Consider the following 22,088-nt stretch of genomic DNA (forward strand, 5'->3'; position numbering starts at 1 on the left):
CCAGGGTTTTTGACATATCTAAGAATCAGTAGAGAAGTACATAATGTACCACATAGTGAAGACTTTACAGTAGCTCTTTTAAAACAGCTTCCTTCAAATACTAATACCAACACTATATTTGCTTCTGACAGATAAACCTCGCTTTTTATTTACCTTTCAGGTAAGATTGCCTGTTACCCATGGTTAGGATGAAATCCAGGATGGGCAAGCTGCACACCCAGTTTCTTGTTTCGATACCAATCTCTGATGTCTAGTGGGTGGGAAAATTATGGTAAACCCAGCTGCGACCGTGCAGGTAACAACAGTGGGGCTGGGTTGGGGGAGATCTCAAGGAATGATGCCAAGGGAAAATTAAATAAATAATTAATGTTCCATCTATCCCCCAAACCTGGCACCACTGTCCCACCGCTGGTACCTGCATGGACCATGGCTGGGTAAACCTTCCAACTTGCGCTCCAGGCAGTTAGAGTGGCTGCCTGGTGCTTAGAGGTGGGGTAGCACCACCCAACATCAAGACAGGCCAGCCCTCACCTCGTTCCTTTTACAGATGCCAAACTGGTAGCGTGTGGGCTCATATTAGGAGAATATGTAGCTTGTAAGATGGGTCCGATATAAGAGTGCTGGAAGTATATTACAAAATCTATTAGTCTGTTTACGCAAGTTCAAGATGACTTCCTATTGCCAAAAACAGAAAAGGCCTATTACTTATAAACTATACATTGGCTTTACCCACCCAATTGTCTTTACAGGTGGTGCCAGGAACAAAAAGACTTTTAAAAAAACAGACGACAGCCCACAGAACTACTATGCCAGTAGCCTCTCTTTTCTCTTCTGTGAACCCCTAGACATAGAAAAAACTCTCTTACCAACACTTGCTGGAGAAAGCCGTAGGTATAATACTAAATGAGGAAGAATCGACTTTGCAAGCAGAATAATATTGCCGAACCTACATAGAGAAAACAGATTCTATCTAGTATACCATAAAAACACAACTATTTATTATCCTCCCTGTCCACAAAACTGTGATCAATCTAATATAGATACACTCTGGAGAGACCTTAGAAACACAATTAGATTTACACCATTTCTCTGGTGCTGCCCAAAGATAACTAGCTTCTGAAATGAAGTGTTAGATATCCTAGATATGTCCAAACAATAAGATACAGCCCAATGCATTGAAGTGACTTTTATAAATAAATAATAATAAGTAAATCTACATTTGTAAAGCGCAGCCTACTCACCCTTACGGGTCTCAAGCTGTGGGCCGTCTTGGAAATTAAGTGAGCGATTGCCCAGAGCCACATGGTGCTGAGCTGAGCCGCCGGGGATCGAACCGTGCGTGAAGTGAACCCAGTGCTACGCTGTCAGCTGCCCAGGCCGCTGCACCACACACCTCTCCACTTTTAAGGGTGCCGACACAAAACCACAATTTTCCTCATTCTCCGAGGGTGAAGCCAATATCCTACCTCATTCTAACCTGCTTCAGTAAAATCATTTGAAAAAACTAAACTCATTTGATGTGGGTTTTTTTTTTTTAAATTAAAGAAACAGACTAAATAGTCCTTGTCAGTGGCCCTGCATTACTTCAACTCACCGAGCCGATCCACCCCCAACCAACTCATTAATTTTGTATGCCCATGGTCTCTATAAAGGCCCTATATTTTGAGAGTTGGAATGATAGACAGTCTATAATCTATATGCCTCATAACCGACAATTCAGCACAAGTCAAAATAATAACATATTATTCTAAAACACGTATTCGTGAATCACTTACATCATCTACTTCCCCCAAACTATAGAACACTGATAGACTCCGTTTTTGCTGTATCATTTAAATATGGGAGAAATACTTTGCTTTACTAACTACTCTACATCAGTTCCCTTGTTTTGGTTTGATAATTTATTCTTTGAAACGTGATAATCTTTCAGGTGAAATCGAGAATAATGTATGCATTTGTAGCAGTAGAGTGTTGAGAAAAAAATCTAACTTTGTTTTATAATTTCAACTTTTCATAGGATTTTTGCCTAGGCTGTACACTTCGATTCTGTTAAATACTTCAAATTTATTGTTTGTGCTGTAGTGCTTAATTTAAGCAAGTGATTACAAGCATGGCCCACTAGTACTCATTTTTGGGCACCTGCACTTATTTTTTCCTCAACAGGCTTTGATCCAGAGCAAAAGGGAGAAAAATACAAAGAAAAGAAAGAAAGAAGTGAAAAATTAAAAAACAGTCACAAAATGAGAAGGAACGGATGAAAAGGAAACTGAAAGAGAAATATAGTGTCTGTTGGTTGATTTAAATGGGATGAGGTTTAATCAAGACCAAGCAGCCTTGCTATACAGCACGCCAACCTTCAATATCACCGGCCTCTGGCTTCTGAGAAAAACTGTGCGCCGTATTGCATATTCTTTTTTAAATTAACCACTGGTGTGTTGTATGATATTACTAGTTTAAATGGTTTAAAAATAAGAATCATTGTTATATATAACTAGCACATGGAGCAAACTAGATTCAGTTATTGATAATTTCAGTAGAATCCCAAGTGATTGAAAGAAACATACGAGAGCACAAAATCACCACTTGAAAAAACCTTGCAGTTTTACACTTACATATAGGTCCAATATTACTAAGATTTTGAGAAAGGGTTGCACCACTAATGTGGCAAAGGCACAACATAAAATCCATTATGGGATTTGCCATTCGAATCAAGATTTATGTGGCTTTAGCTTGGGATTTTATCCCAAAAGTAAGGCAAAACAGTGCATAGCACTACCTTCCTTCAAGAAGGCAGCAGGGATGTGGAATTCCTATAGCCGACGCTGAGGACATAATTTTTGGGGTCAAGGGCAACAAGTTTTCATGTGTAATTATGTCCTTGGGACAAGTAGGTGCAACCTCCTGCAGCAGAAACCCTGCGGCTGCCAGTTTGCAGTACCACATTATGGATCATGGAAAAGCACTGTCTGCAGTTAAGGTAATATGTTTGTCCAGTACCACATTATGGATCAGGAAAGGCACTGTCTGCAGTTAAGGTAGTACTTTTGTTCATGTTTTAATGCTGTGCAAACTTGTATTCACGGTTCATTAATTGAAATCCTTTATTATTAGGACGAGCTCTCTAAGTAAATGTAAGCTCTGACTGCACTACTGACAGTGGTTCCAATATAAAATCTGTGGACACATTTTCAAAGTTTAGCAATATGAGGATATATTTAATGCTCCCAGAATACTCTCTGATTTGATGCAAATATTTGCAGAAGCTTGAACACAAGATTGATGATTCTTTGCTTTCAAAATAAAATGTTCATAAAAAAATGAAAGGAAAAAAAACCTTTTGCTAAACTACCGTAACATTTCAGGTACCATTTCTTTGCAGCATCATTTAGTAACATGTGTTGATGCATGGTAGTATTCTACTATTTCCCAAATAAATTCATGATGGAAAATCAGTGTAACCAGTTTATATAAGATTATAGGAAACATAAAAGTACAAGCATTTGCAAAGCCAGTAGGTCTGAAATTGGTGGTCAGCTTTGTAGTTTTGTCAATGTGTGAACTGTGTTGGTATGGTTTTTGTAAAACCTTATTGGTGTGGGGGCTTCTTTTGAAAGAGCAGAATGCTGTCACTCACAGTAAAGCCAGTCGATACAGAGAGAGAGAGAGAGAGAGAGAGAGAGAGAGAGAGAGAGAGAGAGAGAGAGAGAGAGACAGATTTTTAATAATCACAAAAGGTCATGGTCAACGCCCAATTATTAAAGAAAGTCTCAAAAGTGCACCCATGGTGAATATCCTTGCATTAAGTGCAGATATACAGCTTTCGTGAGTTCCCAAGAATTTACTGAAGTTTACTGAATTTACTGTTTACAGGTAGCCAGGTTGATCACTCAATCTCAGCAGCTGCAGAGGATTCCCTACAATGCCAAGTACAAAAGGAGTAAACAGATGGAGAGCAGATAACTGCCTGATGTCAGCGGGTGAGGTTCATGTGATTAACTCAGGGCGCACCCTCATGCTAGGTATATACCGTTAGAGGTCAAGTAAAGTACCCCTGAAGAGAAAGGATAACTCCACGGGCACTCTCAGCTCAAAGCGGGATCTAAGTGAAAAGGCGGGACAGTGAAAGCATTTGTTGTGAGACTTTGAATTTGCAGAGGCGGTGCTCACTGCAAATAGAGCAGGGTTGGTAATGTAATTAAAGCGTTCATCTGGAGAAAGTGCTCACCTCAATTTCAGTATATTCAGTCTCCTTCAATGTGGAAGACTTCTCATAGAGCTCATGTGTACACAGCAGGAAGAGGGGCAGCTGGTCACATCATGGGTTCCAGGGGCTAGTAGGAAGCCATCACAGGAGCAGATAGGTCATGTCGGGACCAGCAGTAAGAAGATGAGTGCACTTGGGACTGGCCGAACAAGGTGGGGTTAGCCGAAGGTGAGTGGAGCGTTGTTGTCACTTATCTTTGCTTGCAGCAGTTCAGAAGCAGGCAGGGCACATCAGGACCTGTGATTGGGAGACGAGTACACTTGGAGCTGGTAGTGGGCTAGCGGCATGGAGTGCTATTGTCACATCTCTCTTTGTTGTGGCAATCCCTGGGTCATATGTGCCTCTCGCCAGAGACTAGTGAAGTGGGGGATGGCTGAATTGCCAAGAACGAGAGGAGAGCGGGCAGTCTGCAGGGCATTCACAATACCTGTATAATTCAAGCGACTGGAGACTTCATTCTTTTGTTTTCAAGAAACTATATTGCAAATGGGGTGCATTACAAATAGATCTGTTATCTTTAAGACTCATTTCTTACCTGCCAAAATCTTTCAGCTGGAGATCGTAAGCCTTAGCGCTAGCATTGGATGCTTTTCTCCAATATTGGTCTCAGGGAATCAATTATGCTTTTCCTCATGATCAACAGAGTTCTATCTCAGGTAATAGTCTAACCCTTAGGCCTGGAAAGTAACAGGCCATCCCAACCTAATCCAGACATTTCGTCAGAAGCTGCAGAGTATGTCAGTAAATGCTGGGCTCCAGGTACCGCCAAAGCCTACAAATCAGCTTGTTCTCTTTTGTCAAGCTGGTGTGTGGGAAAATCTATTGATCCCTTTCAGCAGATGTAACCTTAATAGTGAATTTCTTAGCGGCACAAGCCTCTGGAGGTAAACCTATCGTACAGTTAATCTATACCGTTTAACAATGCTATTATGTTTAATTTCTATAAAACGTCTTTCAGATGTCAGAGTTTTTTATATTTCTTCATATTATTTCAACCCCAAAGGTGGTTTGTTTGATATAAGAAAACGCACAAAAAAAAACTTGATCGTGCTGTATCCTTATTTTCCAGCTCAACCTAAATTTTATTAAAGACACGGAGGCCAGTTCTATACCACCACAATTTGGTAATAACCATGTTGTAGAAGCGGACGCTACAAAGGCGGTAAGCCTTTGTAGTGTCCGCTTCTACTATTTCATCAGCAACAAATGGCATCTTTGAACTTCTGCAGGATCATCAAGTCACTGGCATCTCTTCAGAGTATACAATACTTTTGAATCTGAATATTCTTCCTCCATAGTTTTTGATATCTCTCCATATTATTTCAACCCCAAAGGTGGTTTGTTTCACATAAGAAACTGCACAAAAAACAAACTTGGCTGTGTTTTTTCCTTATATTCCAGCTCAACCTAAATTATGTTTGATAGTTTGTAAGTAAAAGGCTATCTATCTCAGAACGTCCTCGGACACTCAACTACTTATATCTGTTAGAAAACCTTACACCCAGTGTCTTCACTGGCCAGGTTGGTTAGATGAGTTATGTGTATTGCTGGGATTGACACCTCTTTTTTTGTGCTCATTCTTCCAGGGGTCCCATGGCTTCCAAGGTCTTTTGGGCAGGTTCCCAATTAGAGGACATTTTGAGAGCAGCAAATAGGTCAAATCTTTTCATACCTATTATTACAAACCTGTGTGCATATAGCTTCTTCTATTGTGATAAACATGCTTTGACCAAGCATATTAGGAGTCTCGGGTCTTGCTATAAAATGTATATTCTCCTAGTTTTTATGAAGGAAAGTCTTAATTTTATTAAAACATGAAGGCGAGTGCTATCCCACCACAATTTGGTAATAACCATGTTTTACCGCCTTTGTAGTGTCCGCGTCCACAATTTCATCAGCAACAAAAGGCATCTTTGAATTTCTGCAGGATCATCAGGTCACTGGCATCTCTTCAGAGTCTATGATCCTTTTAAATCTGAATATTCTTCCTCCACAATTTTCTTTATAAAGCAGCTTTATAGACCTATTTAAAGACATGTTTACTTTTTTATTTGAAGTTGCTATTGTGTTTCTTATTTTACATATGTTTCATAATTCTCATTGACTTCTCACTCAAGAAAAGAGGTCTGTTCACATTCTAGATATGTACTATAGGAGTTCCATGCCCTGGATTGGTAGTGAACATTTCTTTTGGGTTTATTGTCCTAAGCATGATGGGATATGTAGTTTTAAGATTCTTCTTTGGCCGCAAAGTAGATCTGGGCCAAACCACCGTGCTAGTACTCCTAGACCTCACAGCAGCGTTCGACACCCTGTCTCCCCTCACTTTAACATCCAGGTTAAGGGAGGCAGGGGTAACAGGACCGGCTCTTAGTATCCTGAATTCTTTTCTACAACAAAGAGAGCAGCGTGTGATGCTTGGAAATCTCCTCTCCCCTGCTAAGTCTTTGCAATGTGGGGTGCCACAGGGGTCGGCATTGAGTCCGACCCTGTTTAATATCTACGTGGCCCCCCTTGCTAGACTTGTAAGATCTCAGAGGATGGAGGTAGTGTCGTACGCTGATGACACGCAGATTATGGTGTCACTGACCCACTCTGTGAATGTCACCGCTTCTAACTTTAGGTCCTGCATGCAACTTGTTGCAGAGTGGATGATCTTCAATTCTCTGAGGTTGAACGGTGACAAAACAGAGGTCCTGGTCTTTGGCAAAGACCAGGACATATGGTCAAGTGAATGGTGGCCTCCATCCTTAGGCAATTGCCCCATTCCCACACAATCTGCCAGGAATCTAGGCGTCATTTTCGACACTCGGCTGTCCATGGAATTCCAGGTCAATAAGACTGTGGCCACCTGTTGGGGTGTCATTAGGACTCTGAAAAGAATCCTTCACTATCTTTCCCCACAGGCACGCAAACAGGTTGTGATCGCTCTTGTTGGCTCAAGGCTTGATTATTGTAACTCATTGTATGCCGGGGCCAACAAGGGCTGTTTGCAGCGCTTACAGGTAGTACAGAATGCGGCGGCGTGATTTGTTTTGGCCCTGCCTTGGCTGTCCTCAGCGACCATGGCAAGGAAGAGTCTTCATTGGCTCCCCATCACCTCGAGAGTATCTTTTAAACTTCTTTGTCTTACATACCGTGCCCTCATGGCTGGCCCGGCGGATGCGCTTGGATCCCTGCTTACTCGATATGTTCCAAGGAGATGCCTACGCTCCTCAGAGCTTAACCAACTGGTAGTTCCACGCTCCAGGAAGGTTAGATGGGGAAGTAAGGCCTTTTCCATCTTGGCACCCCAATTATGGAACTCACTTTCCCTCGAGATTAAAGCACAACCTTCACTGGAACTTTTTAGGAAAGATCTGAAAACCTGGTGCTTTATTAAAGCGTATCAGTAAGCTCTATATACTTGGTGTCCTCAGTTAGTTTTGAGCTAGGCGCCTTGACGCCCATGGGGCTAAGTCGCGCATCCATAAATCCCACTTCATTCATTCATTCCCTGCTGCTATTGAGAATAAAGCAATTTAAGAGAAGCATAATACTTCTCTTTGTGACTTTAATGAAAGTAAGACTTTCCTTCACAAATACTAGGAAAATCTACATTATTTGGTACACTTAGGGGAAAGGATGTGCCATTATGGCCAGAGCTGCCATCTTTACAATAAGGAAACCAGGTTCGAGTTTAGCTGTCGTCTCAACATCTGTGATTCTAAGCAAACCTCTTAATCACCTTATGCCCCAAACCAAATTAATTTGCCATTCTGTAATGTTTACTTCTGTCAGGCTACATTTGGGCTATGTTATGGTGATATTTGGGCTACATTCTGGCTCCATAGTTCTCTGGTAGCCATTTTGGGAGAACTTTTTGTATGAAGCTCCATAATTCCCTCATTTACTGCAGTATCCTGAGAAGAAAATGCTTTCAGTTTTCCACTAAAATTTCATCAAGGGAGGAGGAGCCAAGCCGGCGACCGCAATGGCTGCCTAGTCCCTCGGCTCCGATCACCATCTCCTCCCGAGACCACATCCTGCATGAACTACCGCAGCACGACGGAGCGCACGGGGACATGAAAGCGTCCGATTACCAAGGGTGAAGTCCCGAGGTTCGTGTCTGCTTGTGGAGGCGAGATATGGTCGGCGACGTTCGCGGCCCGCAGCGGCCCTGAGACCGGGGACTCGGCCATACTGTGAAGCTGGTCCCTGAGTGAATAACAGCGGCCGCCGGTGGCCTGGAGGGACCGGTCAGCTCCGAAGTGGCGTGTGGCGGCGGTTCTTCTGGCGGGCCCATATTGGCAGACTGTGGGCGCGTGGGAGGACCGAGACTGTCACTCTGCCTCCGTGTAGATAGATAGTGCGACACAATTTCCATTTGTTCTCCGCCGAGAAGTGTTTTGTTACTCGTCCCGCTTCTGGCGGGAGGCTCCCGAATTTACGGCGAGCCGCCGCTCAGCTGAACTGACTCCAGCGGCGACTTTTAATTGATCTCGGTGGCCCTGCCGGCGGAGTTACACTGCTCGCTGCCTTGCCGCCTGTGCCATAGCCTCGCTCCGGACCTGCTTTGCCCCGTGCTACTGTGGAGAAGGGGAACATGGTGCGCGGGGGGCACGGAACGGACTTGCGCCTTGGCGATCTGATGGCCTCCCTAGCTGCCCTCCGTGACACCTTGGTGCAGGGCGCCCGACTACTGGGGGGCAAGTTGGATATGGTAACCCTCGCGGTGGAGCGAATGAGATCGGCTGACCCGTTACCACATGGCGAGACGCCGTCTTCAGCGCCCAGATGCTTCAAGATGGCGCCCATTACTTCAGCTGGAGGGTCCGAAACACTGTGCCTCGCGACATTCCATGATTGTACTATTGGATGCACTGGACAGTCTGGAGGCGCTAGACTAGATTTGACTGAGGGATTCTTTTCCTACGACCTGCTGCTGAAGATCCTGGTGCTGCTCCTGCCGTGTTTGGACATTGAAATGTTGTTCTCCAGTGATACTTCGTTGCTTGAAGTGTGGAAGGTCTGTTCTCATGCCAGGTCTTGCCCGTCGCACTTGCTGGAGTTTGGTAATGTTATTGGATCTGGTGATATCCGTAAGACTGGACAAGGATAAATGACTCTCCTTCGGGTCCTCGTCTTTTGTGCTGGGGGCTGTGGGGGTCGCGTGACACGTCGCCTTATGTAATGCTGCGCTGGGATGATTTTGTCCCTTGTGACTTGTTTACTTTGGTCTGACTCTTGCTGCTTTAGTTCACATCCTGTGCAGATATAACGATTATGTGAGGGAGAGGCCGAGGGACTGCTGTAGATTTGCTCTCCATTTTTGTCTATGGCTTAGGTTGCAAGGGGTACTGCTTTCATAACGTTGTTACTACAGTGGGTATTGCTGCTTTGGGGAGCGGAATGTACTGTTTTATAGTCAATCCTGTTTCATGCTTACTACTGCTTACGCTCCGCTCGCAATAGTCCCGACTGTTCATACCTTGCTCGATGATGACCCCTTGTACTTATAGGTTTTGATTGCCGGCGGGGGGCACCGGGTGCCCGGGAGCGGGTCTGTTCCCCTCCTCCTCCATTCTTTATATTTTTCCCTACTTTGGGGCAGTTCCGGGGCGACAGGCACGCTGTTAGTGGATTAGGCCGTAGCCATTACAGGGGTGCAGGGTGGAGGGTGCGGGGGGGGGTTTGTTATTTTAGTTTGTTTTGTTCTATGGTCCCTATCGCTCTTTTCCGGCTTTGGGAGGGTTCTTTCCTCTTTAATAGGGTTGCTGTCTCTGGGTCTCGCACCTTTTTCTTTTTTTTTCTTTTTCTTTCTTCTTTTCCTGCATCTCAATTAGCCTTTGTTTCCTGTTCTTGGGGGTGGGCTCTCTGGGATCATATTTGGAACTGTTGCTTTCTGTAATGCTGCTTATTGTCCAGTCTTATCGCTGCGGCTGCTTATTGTATGTTTGCTGTACTCATAGCCTATCTCCGATTGTAAATGGGGTGCGTCCCCCTTGTTTCTTTTGTGTCCCTTTATGTAAGGTGTGCAGTCCTGGTTGTTGCAGCCCCCTCTCTTCTTCTAAATTTAAAAATGAAACCTCGTATTCTGTGTTGCGCACCCCGCAGTCACGTCTGGTGTACTTTGTAATATCCGGATTATAGATTGGCCTACGGTTCTCCTGTTTCTATTGACTGTCTTTGCGTCCGGCCATGATCGTTGTGGGCTTGCGCATGTATCTCCTATTTTTTCTCAATAAAGGTTTTCAAAAAAAATTAAAAAAAATTTCATCAAGATGGTGTTCAAATGTGACACACTTTTGCCAAGAATTCAGAATGTTTGCACACTCTTTTTTATTAGAACAATAGAGTAAAGCTGTTGATCAGCAGGGAGTTAACTGAAAGTCTGCTGCTGGTGTTGAAAGTCCACGTTTCAGGTCCATGTCCGAATGTTTTAATGAAGAGGAAGATATTTGAGAAGTCCTTTAAAGTGTGCCCTAATTTTACTTTCTACAGCACTTACCATAATTTCTATGGGAAAATAAAACCCTCTTTGTGTTCCTTTCTAAATTAAATGTTTTAAGTTTAATCAGTTTGACTCAATCAAGATGGCTGAAGGACTGCCACACTTTTGCCATAAGTAAGACTGTCAGCGCTCTAGTTGTTCTTTAGAACACTCTGGGAGGCTGCAATAGAAAAAAGGGGAATCAACTGCCAGGCTGCTGCAGTTGGAAGTACATGTTTTACTAATAATATCAGACATTATTCTCACTTGTCTGAGAGAGAGATAGGGTAGGTTTACTGAAAATATTGTCTAATTTTAGCTTCTGGACCTCCTTCCATTACCTCTATGAGACAATCATGGAAGAAAAAAGTTTTCTCTCAAAAATGATATGATTAAATTCCAGCAGAAGATCAGCATTTTCCACAGGATAAAATCACATAGGAGCACACCATATTTCCTAAACTTGGTATGGGACCACCAACAAATGGTTTATATTAGAACTAGGATTGGTTATTACCATTTGTACGTGCTCTTTTTCTGACCCTCAAAAGGTCCAATTCACTACAATGCTTTTCAATGCTGTTCATGTCCCAGAGTCCTGTAACGGCTGCCACAGCATGTTGTCCATGTTGTGGCCAGCCCATATGGGGGTGGGGGCTTTGGGGTGTAGGTGTGCTCACCCTACCCTCTTACATATTTTTTTTATTCATGTACAGGACACAGGGACCAAGGCCCTGAGTCTTGTAATGGCTGCCAAAACATTTTGTACAGGTTGTCACCAGTCAATCAGGATTCACTAGTCTTCTTTAAGTTGGCCAAACAGTGCATATTTGGACACCAGGTGTCCAAATATCTTTTTGAATCTTAATTTCTAAAAACCTACTGCACAGATTTAAAACAAATTACACAAAGTACACGTTCTGGACCAACATCTTGCTTCCTGCCAAATTTGATGTCATTCTGTTCAGCCGTTTTTGTGGTAGTGCTACTTAACCTCTTCAGTGCTGCGCGAATTTCGCTGCAGTGCTGAAGGGTAATAAATCATATTGACTCATGACGGAAATGTTCCGTCCTCAGCACCGGAGCACCGACGCTGATGACGGAACCGTTCCGTCATGAGCATGGAAGGGGTTAAAAAGGTCTAAGAAAAATGCATGGGGTTTCGTGTTTTGGAACCCCCAACCCATTTCTCTTGGCCACTGCTTGGCATGTCCTATGGAAAAGCAGACCTAACTATAACTAGACAGAAGCAACCATATATTATATATGTGTGTGTATATATAGAAATATAAATGTCTCCAAAAAGGTGTCCTGTGCACGAAGACGCCACTCAACTGCAGGTAATTCATACGAATTAATGTTACAGAAGAACTTGCAAGTTTCATCTTGGTTTATTGAGCCTGACGCGTTTTCGGGCCCCATGTCCCCTTAATCATAGGCTGGTGTTAACGACGCAGTTCACTCCCAAAGAACACTTTTAATTTAAAGGTCACACCCTCTGGTGGGTTGGTGCATTTCACTTCAAGGGATTCTGGTATCCGTAGTGTTACATTGGAATATATATGTGTGTGTATATGTGAATATGAAGTAATATTGGCTTATAACTTCAGCTTTGAATTGTATCCAACATACCTGCCTGCAATATAGGCAAGTTCAATTTAGGTTGCTACCTACTCTGCAACTGAGTTCAGATTTTCTTGTTTGCCTCAAATATCTGGGTTAGCAAGGCAGAAGCTGAAATGTCATATAGTCCTTAGAGTGCAACCACAAACTTACTTTCATTTGAGCAGGGTCCCTTCATTATGGTTTCTTACAGCACCAATGCACAGGCTCTCTCGTCAGTGCACCTTAACAATGTCTCGCACCTATTAGAATTTTCTTTTTATATCAATATAAATCCTTAAGAATTCTTCACTGCGAAATGCAGCCGTCATTGCATATTATATCTTCAGAGCATCATGAACACTCTCTCCACCTCCTCTGGGCTTCTCAATACACAGCATCAAGAAACACTAGGAAAAAAGTGTTTGTAGGGCGATTTCCAAGAAGGCATCTGACATTTTATAATCCTGCGAGAACTCGTTGCATCCAGCAGGCAGAGACAGCAAAGGTTCAAAGCAACCAGTTTAAGGTGCTATTCACAATAAATGTTCACCAATAAATGTTCATGAACTAATTCTTATTACTAACCAGGGTTTTTGACATATCTAAGAATCAGTAGAGAAGTACAAAATGTACCACATAGTGAAGACTTTACAGTAGCTCTTTTAAGACAGCTTCCTTCAAATACTAATACCAACACTATATTTGCTTCTGACAGATAAACCTCGCTTTTTATTTACCTCTCAGGTAAGATTGCCTGTTACCCACGGTTAGGATGAAACCCAGGATGAGCAAGCTGCACACCCAGTTTCTTGTTTCGATACCACTCTCTACTGTCTAGTGGGTGGGAAAATTATGGTAAACCCAGTTGCGAACCGTAACAACAGTGGGGCTGGGTTGGGGAGATCTCAAGGGATGATGCCAAGTGAAAATTAAATAAATAATTATTGGTCCCTCTATCCCCCCAATCCGGCACCACTGTCCCACCGCTGGCACCTGTACGGACCATGGCTGGGTAAACCTTCCAACTTGCGCTCCAGGCAGTTAGAGTGGCTGCCTGGTGCTTAGAGGTGGGGTAGCACCACCCAACATCAAGACAGGCCATCCCTCACCTCATTCCTTTTACAGATGCAAAACTGGTAGTTTGTGGGCTCATATTAGAAGAATATGTAGCTTATAAGATGGGTCCGATATAAGAGTGCTGGAAATATATTACAAAATCTATGAGTCTGTTTACGCAAGTTCAAGATGACTTCCTATTGCCAAAAACAGAAAAGGCCTATTACTTATAAATTATACATTGGCTTTACCCACCCAATTGTTTATACAGGTGGTGCCAGGAACAAAAAGACTTTTAAAAAGCAGACGACAGCCCACAGAACTACTATGCCAGTAGCCTCTCTTTTCTCTTCCTTGAACCCCTAGACATGGAAAAAACTCTCCTACCAACACTTGCTGGAGAAAGCAGTAGTTATAATATTAAATGAGGAAGAATCGACTTTGCAAGCAGAATAATATTGCCGAACCTACATAGAGAAAAAAGATTCTATCTAGTATACCATAAAAACACAACTATTTATTATCCTCCCTGTCCCTGTCCACAAAACTGTGATCAATCTAATATAGATACACTCTGGAGAGACCTTAGGAACACAATTAGATTTACACCATTTCTCTGGTGCTGCCCAAAGATAACTAGCTTCTGAAATGAAGTGTTAGATATCCTAGATATGTCTGAATAATAAGATTCAGCCCAATGCACTGAAGTGACTTTTAGAAATAAATAATAATAAGTAAATCCACATTTGTAAAGCGCAGCCTACTCACCCTTACTGGTCTCAAGCTGGGGGCCGTCGTGGAATTTAAGTGAGCGATTGCCCAGAGTCACATGGTGCTGAGCTGAGCCGCCGGGGATCGAACCGTGCGTGAAGTGAACCCAGTGCTCTGCTGTCAGCTGCCCAGGCCGCTGCACCACACACCTCTCCACTTTTAAGGGTGCCGACACAAAACCACAACTTACCTCATTCTCCGAGGGTGTAGCCAATATCCTACCTCATTCTAACCTGCTTCAGTAAAATCATTTAAAAATACTAAACTCATTTGATGTGGGGGTTTTCTAAATTAAAGAAACAGACTAAATAGTCCTTGTCAGTGGCCCTGCATTACTTCAACTCACCGAGCCGATCCACCCCCAACCAACTCATTAATTTTGTATGCCCATGGTCTCTATAAAGGCCCTATATTTTGAGGGTTGGAATGATAGACAGTCTATAATCTATATGCCTCATAACCGACAATTCAGCACAAGTCAAAATAATAACATGTTATTCTAAAGCACGTATTCGTTAATCAATTACATCATCTACTTCCCCCAAACTATAGAACACTGATAGACTCAGTTTTTGCAGAATCATTTAAATATGGCTGAAATACTTTGCTTTACTAACTACTCTAAATCAGTTCCCTTGTTTTGGTTTGATAATTTATTCGTTGAAACGTGATAATCTTTCAGGTGAAATCGAGAATAATGTATGCATTTGTGGCATTAGAGTGTTGAGAAAAAAATCTAACTTTGTTTTTATAATTTCAACTTTTCTTAGGATTTTTACCTAGGCTGTACACTTCAATTCTGTTAAATACTTCAAATTTATTGTTTGTGCTGTAGTGCTTAATTTAAGCAAGTGATTACAGGCATGACCCACTAGTACTCATTTTTGGGCACCTGCACTTATTTTTTCCTCAACAGGCTTTGATCCAGAGCAAAAGAGAGAAAAATACAAAGAAAAGAAAAAAGAAGTCAAAAATTAAAAAACAGTCACAAAATGAGAACGAAGGGATGAAAAGGAAACTGAAAGATTGAGATAAAGAGAACTATAGTGTCTGTTGGTTGATTTAAGTGGGATGAGGTTTGATCAAGACCAAGCAGCCTTGCTATACAGCACGCCAACCTTCAATATCGCCGGCCTCTGGCTTCTGAGAAAAACTGTGCGCCGCATTGCATATTCTTTTGTAAATTAACCACTGGTGTGTTGTATGATATTACTAGTTTAAATGGTTTAAAAATAAGAATCATTGTTATATATAACTAGCACATGGAGCAACCTAGATTTAGTTATTGATAATTTCAGTAGAATCCCAAGTGATTGAAAGAAACAGACGAGAGCACAAAATCACCACTTGAATAAACCTTGCAGTTATACACTTACATATAGGTCCAATATTACTAAGATTTTGAGAAAGGGTTGCACCACTAATGTGGAACAGCCACAACATAAAATCTATTATGGGATTTGCCATGCAAATCAAGTTTTATGTGGCTTTAGCTTGGGATTTTATCCCAAAAGTAATGCAAAACAGAGCATACCTTCCGTCAAGAAGGCAGCAGGGATGTGGAATTCCTATAGCCGACGCTGAGGACATATTGTTTGGGGTCAAGGGCAACAAGTTTTCATGTGTAATTATGTCCTTGGGACAAGTAGGTGCAACCTCCTGCAGCAGAAACCCTGCGGCTGCCAGTTTGCAGTACCACATTATGGATCAGGGAAAAGCACTGTCTGCAGTTAAGGTAATATGTTTGTCCAGTACCACATTGTGGATCAGGAAAGGCACTGTCTGCAGTTAAGGTAATACTTTTGTCCATGTTTTAATGCTGTTCAAACTTGTATTTATGGTTCATTAATTGAAATCCCTTATTATTAGGGTGAGCTCTCAAAGTAAATGTAAGCTCTGACTGCACTACTGACAGTGGTTCCAATATAAAATCTGTACACCCATTTTCACAGTTTTGCAATATGAGGATATGTATAATGCTCCCAGAATGCTCTCTGATTTGATGCAAATATTTGCAGAAGCTTGAAAACAAGATTGATGATTCTTTGCTTTAAAAATAAAATGTTCATAAAAAAATGAAAGGAAAAAAAACATTTTGCTAAACTACTGTAACATTTCAGGTACCATTTCTTTGCAGCATCATTTAGTAACATGTGTTGATGCATGGTAGTATTCTACTATTTCCCAAATCAATTCATAATGGAAAATCAGTGTAACCAGTTTATATAAGATTATACGAAACATAAATGTACAAGCATTTGCAAAGCCAGTAGATCTGAAATTGGTGGTCAGCTTTGTAGTTTTGTCAATGTGTGAACTGTGTTGGTATGGTTTTAGTAAAACCTTATTGGTGTGGGGGCTGACGATCCCTCACCATTACAACAAACATTGGCAAACAGCAAAAATAGTTTTTGGTATCAAAAAGCACACACTGTCACAGTAGTTACTGTCACTGAACAAGACTACTTTGTGTGCCGATATGCTTCTTTTGAAAGAGCAGAATGCTGTCACTCACAGTGAAGCCAGTCGATACAGCGAGAGAGAGAGAGAGAGAGAGAGAGAGAGAGAGACAGATTTGTAATAATCATAAAAGGTCATGGTCAATGCCCAATTATTAAAGAAAGTCCCAAAAGTGCACCCATGGTGAATGTCCTTGCATTTAGTGCAGATATACAGCTTTCGTGAGTTCCCAAGAATTTACTGAAGTTTACTGAATTTACTGTTTACAGGGAGCCAGGTTGATCGCTCGACCTCAGCAGCTGCAGAGGATTCCCTACAATGCCAAGTACAAAAGGAGTAAACAGATGGAGAGCCGATAACCGCCTGATGTCAGCGGGTCAGGTTCATGTGATTAGCTCAGGGTGCTCCCACATACTAGGTATATAGAGTTGGAGGTCAAGTAAAGTACCCCTGAAGAGAAAGGATAACTCCACGGGCACTCTCAGCTCAAAGCGGGATCTAAGTGAAAAGGCGGGACAGTGAAAGCATTTGTTGTGAGACTTTGAATTTGCAGAGGCGATGCTCACTGCAAATAGAGCAGGGTTGGTAATGTAATTAAAGCATTCATCTGGAGAAAGTGCTTACCTCAATTTCAGTATATTCAGTCTCCTTCAATTTGGAAGACTTCTCATAGAGCTCATGTGTACACAGCAGGAAGAGGGGCCGCTGATCACATCATGGGTTCCAGGGGCTAGTAGGAAGCCATCACTGGAGCAGATAGGCCATGTCGGGACCAGCAGTAAGAAGATGAGTGCACTTGGGACTGACTGAACAAGGTGGGGTTAGCCAAAGGTGAGTGGAGTGCTGTTGTCACTTATCTTTGCTTGCAGCAGTTCAGAAGCAAGCAGGACACATCAGGACCTGTGGTGGGGAGAAGAGTACACTTGGAGCTGGCAGTGGACTAGCGGCATGGAGTGCTATTGTCACATCTCTCTTTGTTGTGGCAATCCCTGGGTCATATGTGCCTCTCGCCAGAGACTAGTGAAGTGGGGGATGGCTGAATTGCCAAGAACGAGAGGAGAGCGGGCAGTCTGCAGGGCATTCACAATACCTGTATAATTCAAGCGACTGGAGACTTCATTCTTTTGTTTTCAAGAAACTATATTGCAAATGGGGTGCATTACAAATTGATCTGTTATCTTTAAGACTCAATTCTTACCTGCCAAAATCTTTCAGCTGGAGATCGTAACCCTTAGCGCTAGCATTGGATGCTTTTCTCCAAGATTGGTCTCAGGGAATGAATAATGCTTTTCCTCATGATTAACAGAGTTCTATCTCAGGTAAGGCGTCAGAAGGCTTTGCTAGTTCTAGTATTTCCTCTTAGGCAATCCTAAGTTTCATACCCTCCTAGAACTCACAGTGGATTTTCCAATGAGACTTCCTTCCTTTCCCAACATACTGTTAGATCCAGAAGGATATATGCACAATTTTATAACAGACAATATTCTAACCCTTAGGCCTGGAAAGTAACAGGCCATCCCGACCTAATCCAGACATTTCGTCAGAAGCTGCAGACTATGTCAGCAAATGCTGGGCTCCAGGTACCGCCAAAGCCTACAAATCAGCTTGTTCTCTTTGGTCAAGCTGGTGTGTGGGAAAATCTATTGATCCCTTTCAGCAGATGTAACCTTAATAGTGAATTTCTCAGCTGCACAAGCCTCTGGAGGTAAACCTATCGTACAGTTAATCTATACCGTTTAACAATGTTATTATGTTTAATTTCTATTAAACGTCTTTCAGATGTCAGAGTTTTTTATATTTCTTCATATTATTTCAACCCCAAAGGTGGTTTGTTTGATATAAGAAAACGCACAAAAACAAACGTGATCGTGTTGTATCCTTATTTTCCAGCTCAACCTAAATTATGTTTGATAGTTTGTAAGCAAAAGGCTATCTATCTCAGAACCTCCCTGAACACTCAACTACTTATATCTGTTAGATATGTCTTCTCCCACACTGGCAAGGTGGGTTAGAAGAGTTATGTGCATTGTTGGGATTGACACCTCTTTTTTGGTGCTCAATCTTCCGGGGGTCCATGGCTTCCAAGGTCTTTTGGGCATGTTCCCAATTAGAGGACATTTTGAGATCAGCGAATTGGTCGACTCTTTTTGTACCTATTATTATAAACCTGTGTACATACAGCTTCTTCTATTGTGATAAACATGCTTTGAACAAGCATAATAGGAGTCTCAGTTCTTGCCATAAAATGTAGATTTTCCTAGTATTCATGAAGGAAAGTCTTAATTTTATTAAAGACACGGAGGCCAGTACTATACCACAACAATTTTGTAATAACCATGTTTTACCGCCTTTGTAGTGTCCGCTTCTACAATTTCATCAGCAACTAAAGGCATCTTTGAATTTCTGCAGGATCATCAAGTCACCGGCATCTCTTCAGAGTATACAATACTTTTGAATCTGAATATTCTTCCTCCATGGTTTTTGATATCTCTCCATATTATTTCAACCCCAAAGGTGGTTTGTTTGATATAAGAAACTGCACAAAAACAAACTTGCCCGTGTTTTATCCTTATATTCCAGCTCAACCTAAATTATGTTTCATAGTTTGTAAGTAAAAGGCTATGTATCTCAGAACGTCCTCGGACACTCAACTACTTATATCTGTTAGAAAACCTTACATCCAGTGTTTTCTCGCACTCTGGCCAGGTGGGTTAGATGAGTTATGTGTATTGCTGGGATTGACACCCATTTTTATGTGCCCATTCTTCCAGGGGTCCCATGGCTTCCAAGGTCTTTTGAGCAGGTTCCCAATTAGAGGACATTTTGAGAGCAGCAAATAAGTCAAATCTTTTCATACCTAATATTATAAACCTGTGTGCATACAGCTTCTTCTATTGTGATAAACATGCTTTGACAAAGCATAATAGGAGTCTCGGGTCTTGCTATAAAATGTATATTCTCCTACTTTTTATGAAGGAAAGTCTTAATTTTATTAAACAATAAAAAGGAGAGATTCCCTTGAGCAAAGGTACAATTTATAAAGCTTTATGGGCAAAAACAATTCCAAGATTCACATATAAGAAAAAAGACCACAGTTTATTGATCATACAGTAATTAAAAGAGTGGACAATAAGAACCACTTGACACAGGTTTAAAACAATTTAAACCATAAAAAACCTGACATTCAATGTTGACCAGCAAGATTGATACGTGAAGACAGAAAACAGTAAGACATAAAACTTGTACAGTACTAAACGTATATCCAAGCTCTATTTCTGACACCAATGTTATGTACACAACAATACAGTGTATCCACAGGGATATCCGAGTCAAGGATTATACCTGAGAATGCGTCGACGCGTTTCGGTGGTTTCTCACAATTCTATCCACCTTTGTCAAGACTAAAAAGTGATATCTGTCGTAGTTCAGGGGTCAATATAATCTCCCTAAAGGATGGATACACAATAAATTAGAGTGGATACATCCTGATTCTAAATTATTGCAATTTTTTGACAAAGTTTTCCTACAGTTAAGAAGCTAACAATACAAAAATAATTACAGAATTAATTACATAAATCAAAACCTTCCTAATACATTACAATTAATAGCACAATTCTTTTTACAGTTGCATGTTGCAATCTAAAAACAATCCGATATAGCCTATGTACCGAATACCTTTACAAACAATCACAATACATTTTCTAATATGCTAAAACACTCATTTCGGATATATGTACTTCTATGTATGTGGGAGCTGACTAGTCCGCTAATTACCCTTTACTTATCATTATTAAAGGCCTGGATTGGCTTATAGATCTGTATGTTTTTTTCATTTTTGTGGACCTCTAAAAAAGCGGGGACTATTACGTTTCCCTCCTCTTAATTCTTCCTTTTCCTAACAAATGAAACAAACAGCATCTAGTTGTTGTTAGTTGGCGTTAAGAGTTGCTGTTTATATTTGACAGAGATTATGACCTACATCTCATGTTTTGTTGATTACCAAATTAGATTCTTCTATAGCGGTCGTTTTCTTTGTTGTTATATAATTACCTTTAAATCCACTTTTGGATGTTGTCAGATTTCCATTATTTTAAAATATGGTATAGGCCACGAAGTGTTGGCTTCATATATCCGTTTTAATATTGCATCTCTTTATCGAGCTACAGGTAGAGGTCCTATAAGTCAAAACAGTAATGGGCAGTTAGGAGGAGGCAAGTAAATAGGGGAAGGGGCACTGATCATGATTTTGTGATTGCAACGTATCGTACTACCTCATCTAACTTTATAAGAAGACTGGCATACCTGTTATTAGAGCGCTAAACACGAGCAGTAATCGTATCCAATAGTTAAGCCTCATAGATTGCTTTTCTTTCCATTTAAAAAGGAACCAGGGGCGCTTACGTCATGTCCTTGTGGTAGAAACGATTGTTTCACTAGAAATTAAGACAAAAATGCAAGCGGGGCCGTCAGAGATAAAGCGTTTTGGTTTTAAGGCTTGCTTTCTGCATTCCCCATGTTTCCATGTCTGCTTACCTGAGAAACCGCAAAGGACTGCCTGCTTCTCTGGTTTTGTGGGGTTCACCAGGAAGTGCTAGGAGCCTTGGTTAAATACCGTGTCTGGCGCATCATTGGTCCACTAAAGAGCCAATCAAAGGATTGTATTTGGATTTCGAATATTTGCATGCAAGGGCTTGTAATGCCGGGATCCCACTGGCCCGGGTTCTAGGCTTGTGATTGGTCTACTTACTTGGAGTGTTTGTGTAGGGCAACCACACTTCCGCTATTACTTAAAGTAGTAGAGTTGTAATAATTCAGGGATTTAGGGGATATGGAGCCCGCAGACGAAGTATGTTTTAACAAAGATTTATTCGCTACCGATTTTCTTATTGCCTTTAGGGCCGAAGGGGCGGGCTGACACACTTCCTGATATTATGAGAAAAAGGGTCATTTAATAAGGACAATTTGTGTATTTTCTTTTTTTTTTTAAAACATGAATCCTGATAGGTGAAGTACATATATAAAGACATGAGGAATTATATGCCTCCACTTTGGTAATTGCTTGAGGCTAGAGAATGGAGAACTTAACAGAGTATACATGTCTCCTAATTCAGACAAAAATGGGTTGGGCTATATACATTTTGTCCAGTCCTCTCTAGTGTTTAAGCCTTTAAGAATAGTATCTAAAAAACAAAAGAACCATTGTTCCCGAGTTTTTCTTAATTTGTCGATGTCACCACCTCGTCTGGTGGTTCTGATCTTCTCCAAGATGTACCACCGTATGTCATCGCAAGAATGATTTTGCTGTCTAAAATGCTCTGTCAATGGCGCATTGCATTTGTTTGTGCGAATGGCCGATTTGTGCTCTAACACTCTGAGTCTGAGTTCCCTGCTGGTTTCCCCCACATAACCCAGGTTGCAGGGGCAGACCAGCAGGTATACGACATTCTGACTCCTACAGTT

The sequence above is a fragment of the Lissotriton helveticus genome, chromosome 10 (assembly GCF_964261635.1).
Source record: "Lissotriton helveticus chromosome 10, aLisHel1.1, whole genome shotgun sequence".
Lineage (NCBI taxonomy): Eukaryota > Metazoa > Chordata > Amphibia > Caudata > Salamandridae > Lissotriton > Lissotriton helveticus.